Source organism: Centrocercus urophasianus, unplaced genomic scaffold (genome assembly GCF_019232065.1).
Source record: "Centrocercus urophasianus isolate 14NV4802_14NV808 unplaced genomic scaffold, USGS_Curo_1.0 seq_25, whole genome shotgun sequence".
Lineage (NCBI taxonomy): Eukaryota > Metazoa > Chordata > Aves > Galliformes > Phasianidae > Centrocercus > Centrocercus urophasianus.
In genome coordinates, this window is record NW_024884811.1 from 7,464,026 (window position 1) to 7,482,423 (window position 18,398).

An 18,398-nucleotide genomic window follows, 5' to 3' on the forward strand; every position below is an offset into this window, starting at 1 on the left:
CAAGTCACTCTTTTGTGAGTACGCAGTAATTCCTCACATCTGCAAAATGTATGTTTCTATTGGCAGGATGTACCTGTCTTTTCTCCATAAGCTGCTCCAGGGAAGCCAGCAGGAACACATTAACTCCAGCAAGTGTAGGCAGTCCCTGGGGCAATGTTTACATGTCAGCACAGCTTTTCTTGTTGCAGCAGAACAAGAGCAAGGTGCCAAGGACCTGCCCTGCCCAGTGATGATAGCTGATAGCAACACTACTTAGATGCACTTTCTTGTTCATCTAAAGATGCACCCGGAAGGGCATAAGCCAGGCTTTTGTTCCTTCAGCTGAATAAAGCTGCACTGATTCTCTCATGCTGTGCAAGGCAGAGAACACACTTCAGATGAGCAATACCATAGCAGCACTTTCTCCATGACTTCATACCCAACCAATGGGAACGTAAGAAATACCTCCTACTGCAGATTGAATAACTGAGTGTCCACATGAACATACAAAGCAGAACGCAGAATTAAAACTGAGGAGCCATTAACTTTGAAGCTGGACACTAATCACATCCATTTGATTTTTTAATTCAGTGCTCAGTTTCTGAAGCTTGTTGTAAATATTGTTTTAAGATCTACAGACAGAGAAAAAGTCAATTGAAAGACAGGATTCAAAAAAAAATTGTTATCCAGAGGTATTTCAGGAAGCTGGGGAATGAAAACAAGCCAACCTCACACCTCTAGTTCACTTTGCCAGGAAAGAAGCTGAACATTGACTACACATGCCACAAGTGTTATGAGCATGCTGAAAATAATGCTGGCTAAAAATAAGAAATTTCAAGGAAATCTGAGATAGTTGTGTGTGTGATAGTTGTGCATGCAAGGTGACAGTGTGAACGTATATAGATATAGCCAACAAAAATGATCAAAGTACAAATTAGTTCCAGTTAGTTAGATACTAACATGATCAGATCATGCTGGACTAAACAGATTTAATTTGGACTAGCTCTAACAACTGAAACCTGATCCTTACAAAGCAAACAACAATCTCATCAGCATATTTGAAAGCAGAGTGTACAAACTTAGAATTTGGTCTTCATAGCTGAATAGCTCACAAGTTTCACTGCAGGCATACCTTCCAATTATATTGATTTTTATATTGATTTTCCAAGCACATTGTGTACTGCAGTGTTTGCAGTCAGCCATTCAAGCTTCTCTAATTGATCCTGCCAGTATGGCTGGGTAAAGAACATGCCTGTGAGCAATGGAGGGTCAGGAAGGGCTGGAACTCTGAACCAAATATCTGATCCAGAGCCTGCTAGGAGAGCAGCAGCCAGAAGCTTAGATTGAGAGAGACTGGAGCTATAACACGGTATTCATCCCTCTCAGCTAATTCCCCTAAAACTCAATATTCTCAATATTCTTGTGCTTTACACAATTCTCTCTTGCTGTTTTCGTTGTTGTTGCTGTTGCTGCTGCTGCTCCTTCCTTCTCCTTAAGGGTCAGTAAGGCACAGAGGAGAAACAGCTTGGAACAATAAAGTCCATTTGTGTACCTGCAAAGAACTATCCATTTCCTCTTGTAATTCCAACGTATCAGAAAAATGATAACTTTCTTATTGTTTAGAATGATGGTTGCAGTTTACATTTCTGAGGTGAAGTGAAAGAAAAGGCAATGTTCTTCTGAATGAATTTGGATTTTTTTTTGTGCTGATACCTTCTATCTGGAGGAAATAGGACCACAATATGATTGCTGACTCCCCTTCGTCCTCACTGGTCTAATGCTGAAGGAGAAGAGGCCATATCTGGCTAGTCTGAAGCCAGCTAACAAGGCCAGTGGTGGAACAGAGCAAAAAGCCATAAGTTTATTAGAAATGAGTGAGTTTTGTGTAAAGTTATGGACAAACAGTCTCCAGATGTGATTTCAGCATCAAAGAAACTCCTGCACCACTTGCATGCTGCAGTCTCTGAGCTCAGATCATGTATTTGCTGCCTTGGGTTGGCTGCCATGAGGTCATCCATCACCACTCCCTGCAACTCCATCATGGCACCTGAACAGTGAGCTGACTCTTCACCTCCTGGTTTCAGGTCCATAATTTGAGCCACGTGGATTCAGATTTAGAGAGAACGTTGAAAAGAGGGCTGTAACAAAACGTTAGCTGGCATCTGTCCCCATGTCTTCACATTCATTCCGTTGTACTGGCTCCACCTCAGGAGCAAAGCCTTTCAAAGAAAATGAGATCACAGAGCAGCCAAATGAACTTTCAGCTAATCAGGCTGATGACACAGAGGCTCAAAACGTATAGCAAGATCAGCCTGGCTTTTGTCTTACTGTCTTTACTTTGCAGACATCTGCATCTCTACCGTCACACTTTGTACATCCACCCACTATGCACAGCTTCCTTTTCAATGTAATAAGCCAAGCCAAAACATTCACAGTGAGGAGCAACATCTGCAGTGCTTATTTCTGAAGCATCTACATCTATCTGGCAGTCTCGCACCTACCAGTGCTTGTGGAGTGGGTTTTACAGATTATGACCAGCAGTAAGCACAAATGAATACACTGAAACATAGATGTTTCATCTCTGAATTATGTTCCTCCCATACAGTGGTCTGACATCAAATAAACCCAGGCAATGGAAAATCTTTTGAACTTTTTAACTTCCTTTTTATACCATTGACTCACACAATTTTGCTTTTATAATCAAGAATAAAAATACATATGTGCATCAAACAAAGGAAATATTAATTACTCTGGATCTGCAAAATTGAAAATATTCAAACCCAATTTATTACAGCTTTAAGCTTCAAATATCAGTTCATATGAGACCGTGTTGTTAGGAAATCAAATCTGATAAAGGCAAAAGCATCACAGATAGTGGTAGTAACTATGAATGTAATTGCACAGTTAGAGGCTTTGAAAGTGGTTCCTGCTTCAAAAAAAAAGTATTATTAAAAAAAAAAAAAAAGAATGGAAAGAAAGAGAAAGAGACAGGGAGGGAGAGAAATGCACTTGTGCATCTTTTACGATTTTAGCCAAAATTTCCGGTTCAAAATCCCAAGTCTTGCTGATGTAAGCTGGTCTGTCAAAACAAACAAGCCTCAACACACCAGATGTTCATCACTCAGCGCTCATATTGCAAAAAAAAGCACAAGGTTTTATTTAGTGAGATTTATACGGTTTAGAAAATGTAACTAGAGATCTCAAATTTTGGGTGTTCATTTGAAATTCAACAGAATCAAGCTGGCTTGAGAAATTGAACTGAATTCTCACCAGAATTCACTCTAATGAGTCTTTTTCTTTCCACTCTAACTCAGAACCTACATGTATTTCTGCTTTTTCCCATCCCACATTAAACCTCATGTTAAACCTCATCCGGTTTCTTACTGCCCAGCTCTCCAGCCTTGCTGAATGGCAGCACGGCCTTCAGGCGTGTCAGCCAATCCTCCCAACTTCGTATCATCAGCAAACTTGCTGAGGGTGGCCACTATCCCCTCATCAAGGTCATTGATGAAGATGTTGAACAAGACCAGACCCAGCACTGACCCCTGAGGAACACCGCTGGTTACAGGCCTCCAACCAGACTCTGCGCCACCAACGACGACCCTCTGCGCTCTGCCAGTCAGCCAGTTCTCAACCCTCCTCACTGTCCACTCATCTATCCCTCACTTCCTCAGCTTTGTTATAAGGATGTCGTGGGGGACAGTATCAAAAGCCTTGCTGAAATCAAGGCAGACTGCATCCACTGCTCTCCCCCCATCCACCCAGCCAGAGACAGACATCATAGAAGGCTACCAGGTGGGTCAAGCATGACCTCTCCCTGGTGAACCCATGCTGACTACTCCTGATAACCTCCTCTTCTTCCAGTTGTCTGGAGATGACATCCAGCACCAGCTGTTCCATCACTTTTCCAGGGACAGAGGTGAGGCTGACTGGCCTATAATTGCCTGGGTCTTCCTTCTTGCCCTTTTTGAAGACTGCAGTGACATTGGCTATCCTCCAGTCTTCAGGCACCTCCCCCGTCCTCCAAGACCTCTCAAAGATGACAGAAAGCAGTTCAGCAATCACCTCTGCCAGCTCCCTCAGCTCCCGTGGATGCATCCCCTCGGGTCCCATGGATTTGTGAACATTGGTGTTGCCTAGGCGCTCCCGGACCACCTCTTCCCTGACTGAAGGGAGGTCTTCCATTCCCCAGATCCTCTCACTAACCTCCAGGGTCTCAGATTCCCGAGAGGGAGCTTTTTCACTGAAGACAGAAGCAAAGAAGGCATTCAGTATCTCTGCCTTCTCAGCATCCCCTGTTACCAGAACACCCCCATCACTTAGCAGGGGAGCCACATTCTCCCTAGTCTTCCTTTTACTGTTAATGTACTTAAAAAAGCCTTTTGTATTATCCCTTATCCCCTTCACCAGATTTAATTCCAGGCAGGCTTTAGCCTTCCTCGTCGCATCCCTGCAGGCCCTGACAACATTCCTGCATTCTTCCTACGTAGTCAAACCCTTTTTCCACATTTCATGAGCTTTCTTCTTTCCTTTGAGTTTGCACACGAGCTCCTTGCTCATCCACACAGGTCTCCTGCACCCTTTCCCGATTTCTTCCTCACAGGGACGCACCGATCCTGAGCTTGGAAGAAGAGCTGCTTAAATGCCGACCAGCTCTCACAGGCCCCCTTCCCTTCCAACACCCTAGCCCAAGAGATAGCTCCAAGTAGGTCCCGGAAGAGATCGAAGTTGGCTCTCCTAAAGTCCAGGATAGCAATCCTACTTTTTGCTTTACTTCTTCCACTCAGGATCTTGAACTCCACCATCTCGTGGTCACTACAACCCAAGCTGCCCCCGACCTTTACTTCCCTGACAAGCCCTTCTCTATTAGTGAGAATAAGGTCCAGCAGTACCCCTTTCCTCGTCGATTCCTCAACCACCTGCATCAGGAAGTTGTCTTCAACACATTGCAGGATCCTTCTGGACCGCACATGCCTGGCCACATTGCTTTTCCAGCAAATACCTGGATAATTGAAGTCCCACATGAGCACCAGTGCCTGGGATCGTGACGCTGCTTCCAATTGCTTGTGGAAGGCCTCATCAACGTCCTCCTCCTGATCAGGGGGCCTGTAGCACACTCCCACAACAGTGTCAGCCATACCAGCCCGCCCCTTGATTCTCACCCACAAGCTCTTCACTGCCAATGGGAATGAAGGACTGCATCCATAAATTTTAAGAACCAGAGAACAGATCAGTGGAATCAGTTCCTTTCACCACTATGGGCTGAGGTTCAGCTGACTTTATCCTTCTTTCCAAAGTTCACCAGCCACAGGGAAGCATAAAAAGCTGTCTGAACATCTTTGGGAGAAATAAATACGCTTCATCTAACTGATTTCCGTCCCTTTCCAGGAACTGAAGATGAAAGAAAACGACCACTTGAATGAATACACACCTGCTCTCCTCTCACTCTGTGTATCTGTATTAATGGTTATGAAGATTCTCAGGTATCTGTATACTGAAAAATGTTCACATATCTCAAAAGGCAGGCTGCAAACCAAGTAAACTAAGAAAATTCTTGTCTGAACACTGCATACGGTTAAGCTTGTGACAGAAAAAAACATTATGCTAAGTACAACTATTTTCAGACTTTCCACACACTCGTTCCAAAGCTATACCCAAAGCTATAAATGTAGTTCTCAGGTTTTTGAGCAGTGACTTTCTAAAAATGCCCAACAACTTACTCTTCATTGTGACAACCTGCTCTTCTCTTCAGTCAAACTTTTGAGTGGAAAGAAGAAGAAGAAAAAAAAAAACAAAACATCGGCAATTTGGTTTAGAATATTTTACTTGATAAACATTGCATTTTTGATCTCTGATAGTAGGCTTAACAGACTTGCAGCCTTTGTCTAGGCCTTAACAACCTAGCCACACAGAATGGATTTCTCCTGGGTATTGTAGAAGCTCTGCATACATGCATAACGTATCCCATGGGACACTATTTTGTGTTTTCCTGTTACTGTTTTTAAGCACAGTCCTCAGAAGTACATATAACTGGAGAAAAAAGTAGTTCACACAGCCGGATACTTTTTTTGACACAAATAATTTCCCTGAGGAACAAATCTACTCATTGTGGCCTTTACATTTACATCAAAGACATCTCCAGCATTATCAGAAGGTTCTCGTGCCACTTTTTGCCTCATTAATGCCCAGAAAACTGACTTCCTCCTGACATTTACAATCTTGCCAGTTTGTGTATTGCAGAGCCATGTTTTCGTAATGTGCTTTCTCACACCACCCCAGCTGCTAGAAGAAGCAACCCAGCTTTTTTAATATAATTTTCATAGCTTTTTCTCTCACCATATAACAGAGCAACTCAGCGGGAAGGGATATCTCTGATGACAAGAACAAAAGATGAAAAAGAGGATTGATAGATATGCCAAGAATGTGCAGAGTCACTATCAAAAATTGTATGTTCTTCGTATATTCTAACCAAAGCTCCGTGATCCATGGTGATCCTGCAATGAATTAGGATCTACATCAGGCATTGGTGGAGGGCAGTGTTAAAATTCGAAGTTATTTGGTGTTTATGTAGTTACATGGTTCACCATACTTCAGACGTTGCAAGCATAGGGATTGTAGCTACCCAGCTCTGAGCAATTCCTTCCTCATTACTGACAGCAGATGTTTATTAGTCAGTACAACTGGTTAAAGGCTCTTTGTGGAACTCGCTGAAAGAGAGACGACTTTGAAATTCCATTCCTTGTTTGTAATTGAGGGACCTTTAGTTTGGGTTCTTCTGTGGAGAACACTGAACCTTCTTTTAGTCCTTAAGTCATTACACTGCTATAGAGAGAAAAGGAATAAAAAGCTGCTTGCAGAAGCTTTGAAAAATATCTTACAAATTCTGTACAGCTAGAGCAATTAATACTACAGTACAGTGTGAGTTGAAAGGTCCCACAAAAATCACGAAGTCAGACTCTTGGCTCCACACAGTACTACCTAGAATTCAACCCCTGTGCCATTATTCCGACACTCTTTGAACTCCAGCACTGGAGGCTGTGATCAGTGCTGTGGGGACCCTTTTCCATGCCCACCACTCTCCGGCAGACCGTGTCCCCAACCCCCCCCCAGCTGCCCTCCCCTGGCACAGCTCCATGCCGTTCCCTCAGCCCTGTCGCTGTCACGCAGAGCAGAGCTCAGCGCTGCCCTCTGCTCCCTGTGAGGAGCTGCAGCCGCCATCAGACCTCCTGTCAGCTCCTCTGCTTTGGGCCCGACACACCCAGGCCACCTCTCACTCACCTTGCCCCCAGATCCTTCACCAGCTTTGTAGCCCTCCTTTGGATGCTCTCCAGTAAGATACCTGACTTTTTGTGTAGAAGTTAAGAACCTTATTTACATACAGGCTGCATACTACTAGCCTGTTTCAAAAAAATTATTCTTAAGAAAGCAGTTGCTTTCTTCTCATAAATAACGCAGCCTTTGTCAAGAGACAATTTGCCATCAGAGACTTTTCCCACAGATAGTGCTATTTTATAAACAGTGTTTCAGTGGAGGGTAGGTGTAAGTTTCTGCATTGCTGTTCCCAGTGCTGGTTGTTTAATTAGCAGAACTGCTAGCAGTCTCTGCATTGTTACAGCAGTGCAGCCACGAAACACGTAGTATGATAGATTAGACTACCTGGGGTTAATGGCATTGCCCATATTCAGCTGTAGACTTGAAAAAAGAGCTCTGGTAATGGCTGCTAAGGTAAGCAAGTCCATTCAATTTATCCCCTTTCCTCCCTCCTGCACATCAAAAGCAATAAACTCTCGGGTATAATTGCCATTCCGTATTTGGGAACATTTCACCCCAGAAGAAAGTTATTAGTTCTGTCTTCCCATTCATCTCTTACAGGGACAGAAAGCAGTATCACGCTGTTAGGACTCACTATCATCTGCTAAAAGTAATTGTACAGGATTATTCGTTCTCCTTCCATGAATTGCTCTTAGATATTGTCATTATCCCATTTATAATGCTTTTGTCCTTCCTTTCTTCAAGCCTTAAATTGGTAGGTTTTCTCATCTGAGGCTCTGCTGCAGCATAGTGACAATAGGCAGACATTTGCTTGTGGCAAATTTTACGGCAACTGGCTAAAGCTGAGGCTAATATGCATGCCACATCACAACTCAGAAAAGACTCAGATGCCACAACATTCTGCAAGTTATAGCAGTGCAACCAGCTGAGGAATCTGCCTTGATACACCTGGTATTTTTAGAGGATCATAAAATAACTCCTGAATAACCATTAACTTTTTTGGTTTTGTTTTTCAAACAGAAGAGTCCTACAGTGTTATCTAGGCTACTTCAGCAGTAACAATCACTACTTGTGAAGAGAGACACTGTGGAACATAGCATCCCACACCTTAGAGCAATAAGCAGGGGCAAGGAGAACGTGGAGCAAAAAATGATATTAACAAGAGCAGTATTAGTCTGCAGAGCCTTAACCACTGCCCATGCACAGCACTGAGAGTGCATCATGAGATGCCAGAAGCCCTAGCAGGAGCCTGCAATGCCCAACATCAGCCTTTCTTGAAGGCAGAAGTGATGCCAATTGGCCAGAACACAGCTATGTGAACAGCAGTCTCATACATATAATATAGACAGAGCTCCACACAGAGCCCATAGGAAGGAACATGAAGCAGTTTCACTGATCTACTGATTTGGTTGCCTTTGTTGCTCCAGTAAGAGCCTCTTGCCTCAGGAGCAGAGCTCTTCATGCACCATGTCACTGACATAGCCATGGCAGGGAGATGGACTTTGATGTTCAGCAGTGTTTATTTCCCCTCCTCATGTTTTCAGAATACTGGGTGAAGGAACCACATATAAAAGTATTTTTCGTGTATTCTTCAAGCATTTATGTTGTCTAGATCCATTTTTTTTGCACCTCTACGAGTACATTCCAAACCCAGCACCGTATTTTTAACTGGCTTTACCTGTAGTAAGACACAGTTGGCATGTATGAACTGCAATAACCAGGCTGTGGATTAAGAATGTAACAGAAACACCTAAATTGTTGTGCTGCTGAATTTGATCAGTTTAAGAGTGTTTGTTTCCTAGTGTTTACTTAGACATGAATTTTAATAAATTCAGGCTAACTCTGGCAGATAAGCATTAATGCTGCATCAGTACAATGAGGTCTTATTTGACCTACCCCGATGCTGTGCAGACCCACCTAGATGCAGTGTTTCTGGGCCTGGCTGTGGGTAATCTGTTAATATCTATGCAGTAAACTGTAAAATTATTCTGCTCTATTGATCCCTAAACAACTGAAGAGGGAGAAAAAAAAATCTTTCCATCCCTTACTGCAAGCACGAATAATTGAGCTATTTCCAAGCTACGTTTTGCCATTTCACATGACAAAGAACAGAGGAGAGGAGGGGTGCCTTGGACGATGTATCAATTACCTTAGTCACAGTTGCCAGCGCTTTATTAGAGTGACAGTGTTGGTTTACTATTGTGGCATAGCTACTGCACTCTAAATTGTACCTCCAGATAGAGGGGGAAGAACTCTGATTATAATCTGTGCTATTCATGGACTCAAAGCTTGTGCTATTTTACCTCAATTTACTGCAAAATGAAGATGAGTGAGAACTTGTATTTAACCAGGAACTTGCACACAGAAAGTACCTTCTTTTATTACTGTTAGTTTTTGTTGACTTTTCAAAGCGCAGCTATAACTGTGGGCAAGTGGAAATGATACAGACTGCAGATTATATTGCTTCTGCTGAAAGAGATGTTAAAGTAACCCTGAGTGGATTTAGAGTCAGTAGACTGGCAGTGCCAGAGATCAGATCCCACAGGACAATCTCTCCCTGTAGGGGAAGGCAAGCATCCCACTGTTTTGTAGGATCACACCCATGTTTCATTGCCAGTTTTTTCACTGGTAATACTTGACATCCTTATTTGAGCCATGTGGAAATAACCAAAAGCATTCGTGTAACTGTAACTCAGTGACTTATCTCTGATACGTTATGCTTGGAACTCCTGCGGTTTTGTGCATCTTCACTGTGAGTTCATAGTAGACAAAGCAAATACAGCATAATTCCTACTTAAAACAGGTGGACATCATACACAAATAGTGAGCCAGGTGGTAACTTCATATAGAATCACAGAATCATGGAAAATTCCAAGTCGGAAGGGACCCAGAAGGATCATTGAATCCAACTCCTGACACCACAGAATCACCCAAATAAAACAGTATGGGTGGTATTTGTGAGAGCAGGACATGTTCTGCCTTTAAATGTTGCTTCTCAGTTCCTCTTTTAAGACCTCGAAATGCACTCCTAACCGCATGAGATATGTCATGGTTTCCATTGCTATGGTATGAATGGGGCTTCAAGCACTCCAACACCGTTGCTTTTCCTGTTTTACATACATTTGTATTTATCATTTTCGTAGCTCACACCATACATTTCTTACTTTTGTCTTCACATCAGCCCACATCATTTTCTTCCTCCTTTGTCTTTCCCACTCTCGCCCCCACAGCTCACTTGTTCTATTCTCTCCCTCCATTTGGCAGTCTATTTCTCTTGAGCTCTTTCTGAGGGCATCCTCTGACTACTGCATTTGCCTTTTCCAAGAAGGCAGTTGAGACTGTCCCATTCTGAGCCATGGCTCAGTGAAACCACACAGCAGAGAATATAACTGTCCACACAGCTGAGAGTCATAGGCTGTAAACTGCAATTGGAATAAAATAAACCTGTAGGAGTGATTCTGTGAGGTCCGTGCTACCATCTCAATCTTCAGACTGGAGAGAACTGATTTAAAAATGCAGTAAACGAGAAGATGCATGTGCAGTCATTTCAAACTGCAAATAAAAGGAAATACAGGAAATTTTTGGAAACGTGAGGAAATTTCCACCTCAATTTCCAACTACCTGCCTATCAAACTCTTGAATGAACAAGGTAACCTAATGCCTTGTTATAGTTTTATCTAGATTATCTTGTTATAGTTTTTGGCTAATTTGCTTATTCTAATTTGCATATAGCTGTAATTGCAATAAAGCTTATTAATAATGGCCTGACAAACAAATTTGTTATAAGTAACCAAACAAATAAGAAATACCAACAACAAAAAAACCAACACCAAAACAACAAGAACTTTTCCTGGTTTTTGATTTCATAAATAGGGAAATGCCATTCTAACACAGTTTTCAACAAAGAGCAACATTATGGAATTCTTTAAAACAATAACTTATAAAAGAGGTTCAAAAAATATAAAAAGAGAACAGCCTCTGACATGCTCTACTAGGTTTAAATGTTCTGAATAGCTTTAATGTTGCATAGAAGTAATGAGAAAGGGACAGAATAGAACAACAGCACCTTCTAAATCTGTCTTGTATCCTTATTTTACTGTTTACAAACTTATTTCACGTAAAGTGAAAATTAAATCAAGTTATTTTACTCAAGAACCTGTGGGTAATAATACATATTTCAGTGTGTCTTTGGTGTTAAACCCACACATTCTGACATACTAAAGCAATGACCTTGAATTCCAGAGACTGACATCCACTGGGTTTCTCATACTGTAATGAAAAAATTGCCACTGGCTTTGTGTCAGTTGCAACATAAGTGTGCAGATGGCTGTGTGCATATAAGACAGTGGATGATGTGCTCCAGTCCATTGCCTGAGCCTTCAAATAAGAGAAGTTCCAATGTTCGCCTGTCTTCGAGCAAGATCATTTATGAACCAAGTCAAAATAATACTTCTTACATCTTACACCATTCAACCTCAATTCAGACCTTGTGAACAAATTCAACCTTATGTGATCAAATCACAAAATTAACTTGCTTTAATGATGCAGTTCACCAGCCAAAAGCCTCAAGGCAAAAGCTCTTCTCCTATCCCTATTCTTTCTTTCACCAAATCAGAACTCGTCCCTTTGCCATAAAACAAACAGATCTGTACATTTTACAAAGAAGACCTTTCTTTGTCTTGCCCTTGCTCCTGAAATACTGTCTTGAACAAGGTTCAGGTTACTTCCTCATTAGAGATTTTTTGCAACAACCCTCCAGACTATGGGAATCCTTACACTTTTTTTTAGTTTGGGTCCAGCCCTTGGATCCTAAAGCTGAGAAGTTCTCCACTCAACCCCAGAATGCTCTTGTTTCTTTTCCACAACAAGCAGTATTTAGATCAAGATTTTCCTCCAAAGGGTTTCACTCATTTTGCCTACCCTAGATAAAGGACATTTCCAGTCCATCATTTACACTGTATTTTTCTCCCTAAACCTCTCAACAATAAGTTCCTTTTGATTCAAATATGACTGGGAGTCTTTTGCAAGTGTGTAAGTGCCTGATGAGAGGGGATAAATAAGAGGGACCAGCCTCTTCTCAGTGGTGTCCACTGACAGGACAGAAGGCTGTAGGCACAAACCAAAGCCTATGATATTCCACCTGAACTACAGGAAAAACTTTTTCACTGTGAGGGTGGTCAAGCATGTTGCCCAGAGGGGTTGTCAAGTCTCCATCAGTGAAAACAGTCAAATTCAGCTGGACATGGTCCTGCACAACCTGTTGTAGCAGACCTCACTTGAGAAGGAGGAGTGTGTTTGGTGGTCTCAACACACCCCTTCTGACAAAAAGCAATTGTATAAAAGCCCTTTTTCTCTATAATTCACTAAACTTGTTCAAACTCTCTCTCCACTCAGTAGCTGGATTTCCTTTTAACCAGCCATACATGGGTGGGTGAGTCTGGACATCTCTTGCAAGGCTCATTACTCCTTCTTGTTCATCTGCCTTTATACTGCTAGACTACCCTGCACAGTTAGATATTTTTTTTTTTTGCCAATTAACTGTTCATCAGCACTTCCAAACCGTCAACAAAATTTAACAAGAACAAGCTCTAATTGAGAATGTTGTGCCATCTTGCTATAAGCCTTATATCTGGTTGAGAACTGCCTATTCCCCATCTGCTTTCCACCTCTAATTATTGAGATGTTAGGATCTCACCTGTGCAACGGCCCAGTCCCCTCACCAGCACAAGTGATATGACACTCTCAAAGTCCAGCTCCTTTCATTCAGCTATACTTTTGTCAACAATTTCCAGAAAGCTCAAGAAAGAGGCCCACAGACACTTGTTGATTTTAGGTAGAGGCATTTTTGGAGGGACAGGAGGGAAGAGAAATGCTGTGGAGCAGAACAATTCTGTTTCAGGCTGGTTTCAGAAGGAAGACAGTACAACAAAATGCTTCAATAACTGAGCAAAGCTAGGAACTTTTTAGCCAGAAGAAAACTCCCAACTATTGATACATTCTGCATTACAGGAGCATTAAATAAAATAGGTAAGAAGCATCGACAGTAAGACAACACAGGATTCTTCCTGCTTCCAACACCTCAAGCTATTGGATTAATCCATCTTCTTGTCCTTGACTGTAGTTCTCAGGGCCTTATATTCAAGTTTTCAATATATATTTAAAAAAAAAATAATAAAAATTTAAAAAAAAGAACAAAAAAAATATGAGTGCTACTGAACTGCCATGCATTTGCTATACATATAAAAAAAGATAAAGTTCTCTCTCTGTGCTAAAAGTGAAAAAATGCATAACAGAGCGTTTCATGAGTCAGATGAGATCAAGATCTCTGTTTCCTTTGCAAAGTTTTAAGTTCTACATACGCATACAAAACCTCACATTCCTATTATATGTGGATTTCCAGTTTTCCTCAGCAACCTGCAACCTGGAAGATACATCTGTCAAATTTTACTTAACCAAAAAAATCAGATAACAGCTGGAAGAAAGAGAGTACCCAAGTAAAATAACATTTGTTTTCAAATACTTCAGGGACTACTTCAGAAATGACTCATGTACTTCTGAAGCATGGCCACGCAGCAGAATATCTGTTATTATTGTTCTACAGATTTGGACACCCTCTGAGAATTTGCTTATCAGAAATTCCAGATTTCTTAGGCTGGTATTACAGTTGTCTACAGTATATGGTTGATTCAGTTGTTTTTCCTGAATAACTGAGAAACATATTCTCAGCTAAAAACACAAATACTGAGCAACACACATTCTGTTATTCTCCCCAAGTAGCACCAAAGATGTTTCTAGAACAAATACTGGAAAAAATCAGCTTTCAGTTCAGTCACATCATGTAAGCATCTTATCTCTATTTCAAAACACTGCTTCAATGATCTTTCTTGCTAGGAAGCAGTTAAAACTCACTGAAGAAAGTGATGACAACCCACAGTCATAGTCAAAATGACTAATTATTTACTTGTTTTTGCCATTGTTTCAATAACTGGTTGTTACCACCTTTGAAGAGTTGTACTGATATGAAATTCCATAATAGAAATGAGTAAGCTTTCTGGAGGTTAATGAAATGCAGGAACTGAAAACTAGTTTTAGCTAGTGAGAAAACATGCAGGTTCAGCAAATTGTCTCACGTAAGAATATTTATTTTAAATCTTCTAGATTTTTGACATGCTCAAAGGTGACAGCTTTATCTCAAAAACTGCAGCCATTTTATTAAAAGCTGGTTAAGAAATCTAAAAAAGGAATGCAGCATTTAATCTTGGGTCACCTATTAGATATATGTATATAGATATATGTGCATATGTACACACACACACACACATTATATATATATATATATATTTTTTGCAAAGCCATCATTTTTTCTTTGTCTGCAAAGAAAGTGAAAAAGCCAATTACTTGCACTGCTCCAGCCCAGGGGACAATTTGCCACCTGCTGACAGCCACTGCTGACTTCAGGCATGAAATGTCCCTCAACGTGGAATGTTATTTTAAAAGCCATACTTGTGTTACACCTGCACACTGGTGGCAGAATTGCCTTATTTGCAGCAAACTCATTTTTGCTCCTTTACAATTATTTTAGTGCGTTCTTTGAAAGCTGATGTAAATCACTCACTTTATGTAAATCTGTGAGAAAATTCCTTCCTGATCAACATCTAAGTAGTACATGATAATCTAAGCAATAGTCAGGGCAGAAGTATGTTTTTAGCCTGACAAGTGTAACATATAGGGAATACAATGATTTTAAACATTTGAGCCTCCCTAGCAATTTTTTAGGGGCTCAATTTTGTTTTCATCTGAACAAAATATAAAATGAAAAAGCTATTGTACCTTAAGCAAAGTTTCTACAGAACCACTCAGATCTGATTATCTCATGATTAGTCATCATTATTAACCACAGCTAGTAGAAAGACGGCAATCATGAACATTTTAAAATTAGTAATTAATCATTTATTTTTTGACGCTGCAGCAATTAAGCAAGACAAGCAACTGCATTTGGAAAGCCTTCAAAATGCACGCCTTAATTGCAAGGTGCTGCATTGGATAAGTGAAGATACAGCATGTGTCATTGTTCAAAGAACACCATGAACTGTAATTTATGAGAATCACAGGAGTTGGGAACTATGCTAAAATGAAAAACAATAGAGTACAGTAAAAGTTATTGAATATTGTTGACTGTAGATCTGATAGTGTGTCTGTGACACGGCCTATAGAAGTAATATTTATCGTTACTGAGCCACCAAAGAAATGAACGCATCTGGTAAGGAACACTGTTGGGAGCTGTGCCTCCATTCAGGATCTTGATTGACATTCCTGGTCCTGAAAGAACATACCCGTGGGGACCAATAAGAAGAAAAACAGATTTTCGTCAGCAGTTTTGTTAAGGTGATCGCACTCCTTAGCAAACTGAGTCTGAGACTAAGTCCATTCTAAAAGAAAAATTGTGGTCTAACCCTTGGAAAACAAACAAGACAAGTTTGTAGCAGGAAGGAAAACATCTCAGCACTCTGACATCCTTTCCTTTGTAGCCTGAATAATGTGCCTGCGGAGTAACTTCAACAACCCAGAGAGACACAGCCCTTCTTTCCTCCTCTGCTGTCTCCAGAGAGCACTGCTGGAGCCAGGCTTCCTTCTGCAAATTCTTCCTGTTGCATCCTGCCAGTCAGAGAGCGTTACTTCGCCTACCTAAAGTCTAAGAGAGCTTTCTCAAGTGTCTTTTGCCAAGGCACCTGAGAGCACCTGGAGTTTTGCAGCACCTCCTCATGCCTCGTACCCCTCCCCTTGCCCCCCATCACACACAGACACTGAGCTCTTATCAGAGAGAAGAGGCATGTCTTCAGCTTCAGAGCTACTGCTTCTCCTGAAAGGTGAGGTGATAAAATCTGTAAACCTCAGGAGTTTAATTATGCTGTAGAAAGAAAATAACCCACACACAAAAAAACCCCTCAATTTACTGTTTTCTTTGACAAACAAAGCTGAAAAGGCAGCAGGAGCAAAGATCCTTCCTAGGGAGATTTTCAGAAACGATTTCATGGCTTCTGTTTCACGCAGTTTGTTGCAGTACTCAGTGCTGTTTCAGTACTGATATAATACCACGTGCAGGCAGACACTTGTTTCCATTGTGCTGATAACTGTTTTCAGATAAGTAGTAAAATTATGACAGTTATTTTAATTTGTAATCCAGGTCCTGGAGTAAAATCTTCCAATAAGAAAAGCTGAACGTCCAGTGACAAATTTAACTTGTGCCTGTCTTGCTCCAATTTATAGGAGGGAGAGGAGGTTCTTTTAATATCTGTATACCCAGCGTGAGATTAAGAAACAACGGTTCAAATGTTGGTCCAACCAGTTTATTATAAATCCTAATCAGGGAGACAGGGAAGGGAAGGATGGCGACTATTATGAATTGGAGTGACAGGGAAGGGAAGGAGGGCGATAGAAAAGACAGGAAATAAGCAAGAATTGAGTGAAGCAGGGATAGTCACCACCAGGATCTGTTGCATGCCGTTCTGATGGCCTGAGGCAAAAGTGCAGGGGGAGAGCAGCAGCAGTGTGGCCGGCCTTGGGAAGCAAGCAGGCAGCAGGAAGAAGTTGCAGAGCCAATCCAGGAGGAAGCAGCAGGACTCAGGTAGCAGGTCCAGGAGAGTCCGCCAGCATGCAGGAATTCCATAGCATGGAATCTGATGGCAGACGCCTTTGTTCTTCTTCAGCATGAAGGAGAGGGAGAGAGGCAGGTTGTGAGGCTTCTTATGTCAAAAAGCTTTTCTTCTTCACGAATTTGTTGCCAGAAAAGCTAACCTCATGGTTGTAGGTCCTCTTTTTATCCTTCTTTTTCTGCCAGTGTGGCATTCCTGGGCACTTGGGTAAGATTCATGTGCAGTACCTCCTGAAATTGCCATTTTCCTCGAGATAAGCTCACACAAAAGACTACTTCCTGGCCATTAATCTGCAGCTATCCCTCTTTCACTGGCCTTGTCCATCTTTGTCCCTCAGACAAAAGATTTTGCAACCCATGCCCAGGACTTGTCCATCAGTGTTCTCCAGAAAAAGGATTTCTCAACCACTGCTTGGACTTGTTCATCTGTGTCCCCAGCAAGCTTTGAGACAACAATGCAAAAGAATAATCTCAGACAGTGTTCTAATGCATACAAAAGTAAACTAACATGCTGAGTCAGAAATATTACTCAGAAAGCTAATCACAATGTTATTATGTGGTTATTAGCCAAAAGTCCCTCACACCTGTGAGTCCATCAGCACCTGTGCTGAGGACTGTGGACCTGTGCTGTTGCATGCACCAAAAGAACCTGCTGTTAGCACTTCACCACATGGGTGATGTGAGGTTTGACTGCTGCAGAGAACAGAACAGGTCCGGTTCAGCTGCATGCGGCAGTGCTGACAGGTCTCTCATGGTACAGGCTCGGCATATGGTCCTAACACCAGACTGTCTTCCGCCCAAAGCTAGAGAAATTGGTAGACTTTCCTTGGCCCCCTGAGATGCACAGGAGCACCACGTGGGGGTGCATAAGGGATGCCAGTGAAATGTGCTTAAAGATAACAGGTAGTGCTGTGTGACCTGAGATTGCCCTGCATGCTGTGCAGTGATGCCATGCAGTGGTAGCACCAGCAGGGCTCAGCAGCTCAGTGTGAAGTAGGCACTACCACTGCAATGCCACCACCTCTGTAATCCCTTTCACCTTGCAAATCCTGAATCATCCAGAACTCTACACTGGGTACACTGATGTCTGTAAGATGAACGAGGACATGCAGGTAATGTGCAGACAAATTGCAGCAATTTTTCTAAAATCTCACTGATCCCAGGTAGGAAGTAGGAAATAATGTGTTATGAAACACCTTTTGCAGACAGAAGCGGCCAGCTGCCTCTGCAACTAAAAGCAGGGAATGGTCTCTGCTGAAAGCTTTTCAAAACTGTTTCTCCCCGGAAGGGCAGTACAGAAAAAAAAGCTCATGTAGTTATGAATATATGAACAAGAATTTGGTTTTCTGGCAAGATTTCTAAAAACATGAAGTATCTCTACTTTTAAACAGCTGATAATCTCTAGAAACAATAAAAAGGAAGGGATGAAGGAAGGAAGGAAGGAAGGAAGGAAGGAAGGAAGGAAGGAAGGAAGGAAGGAAGGAAGGAAGGAAGG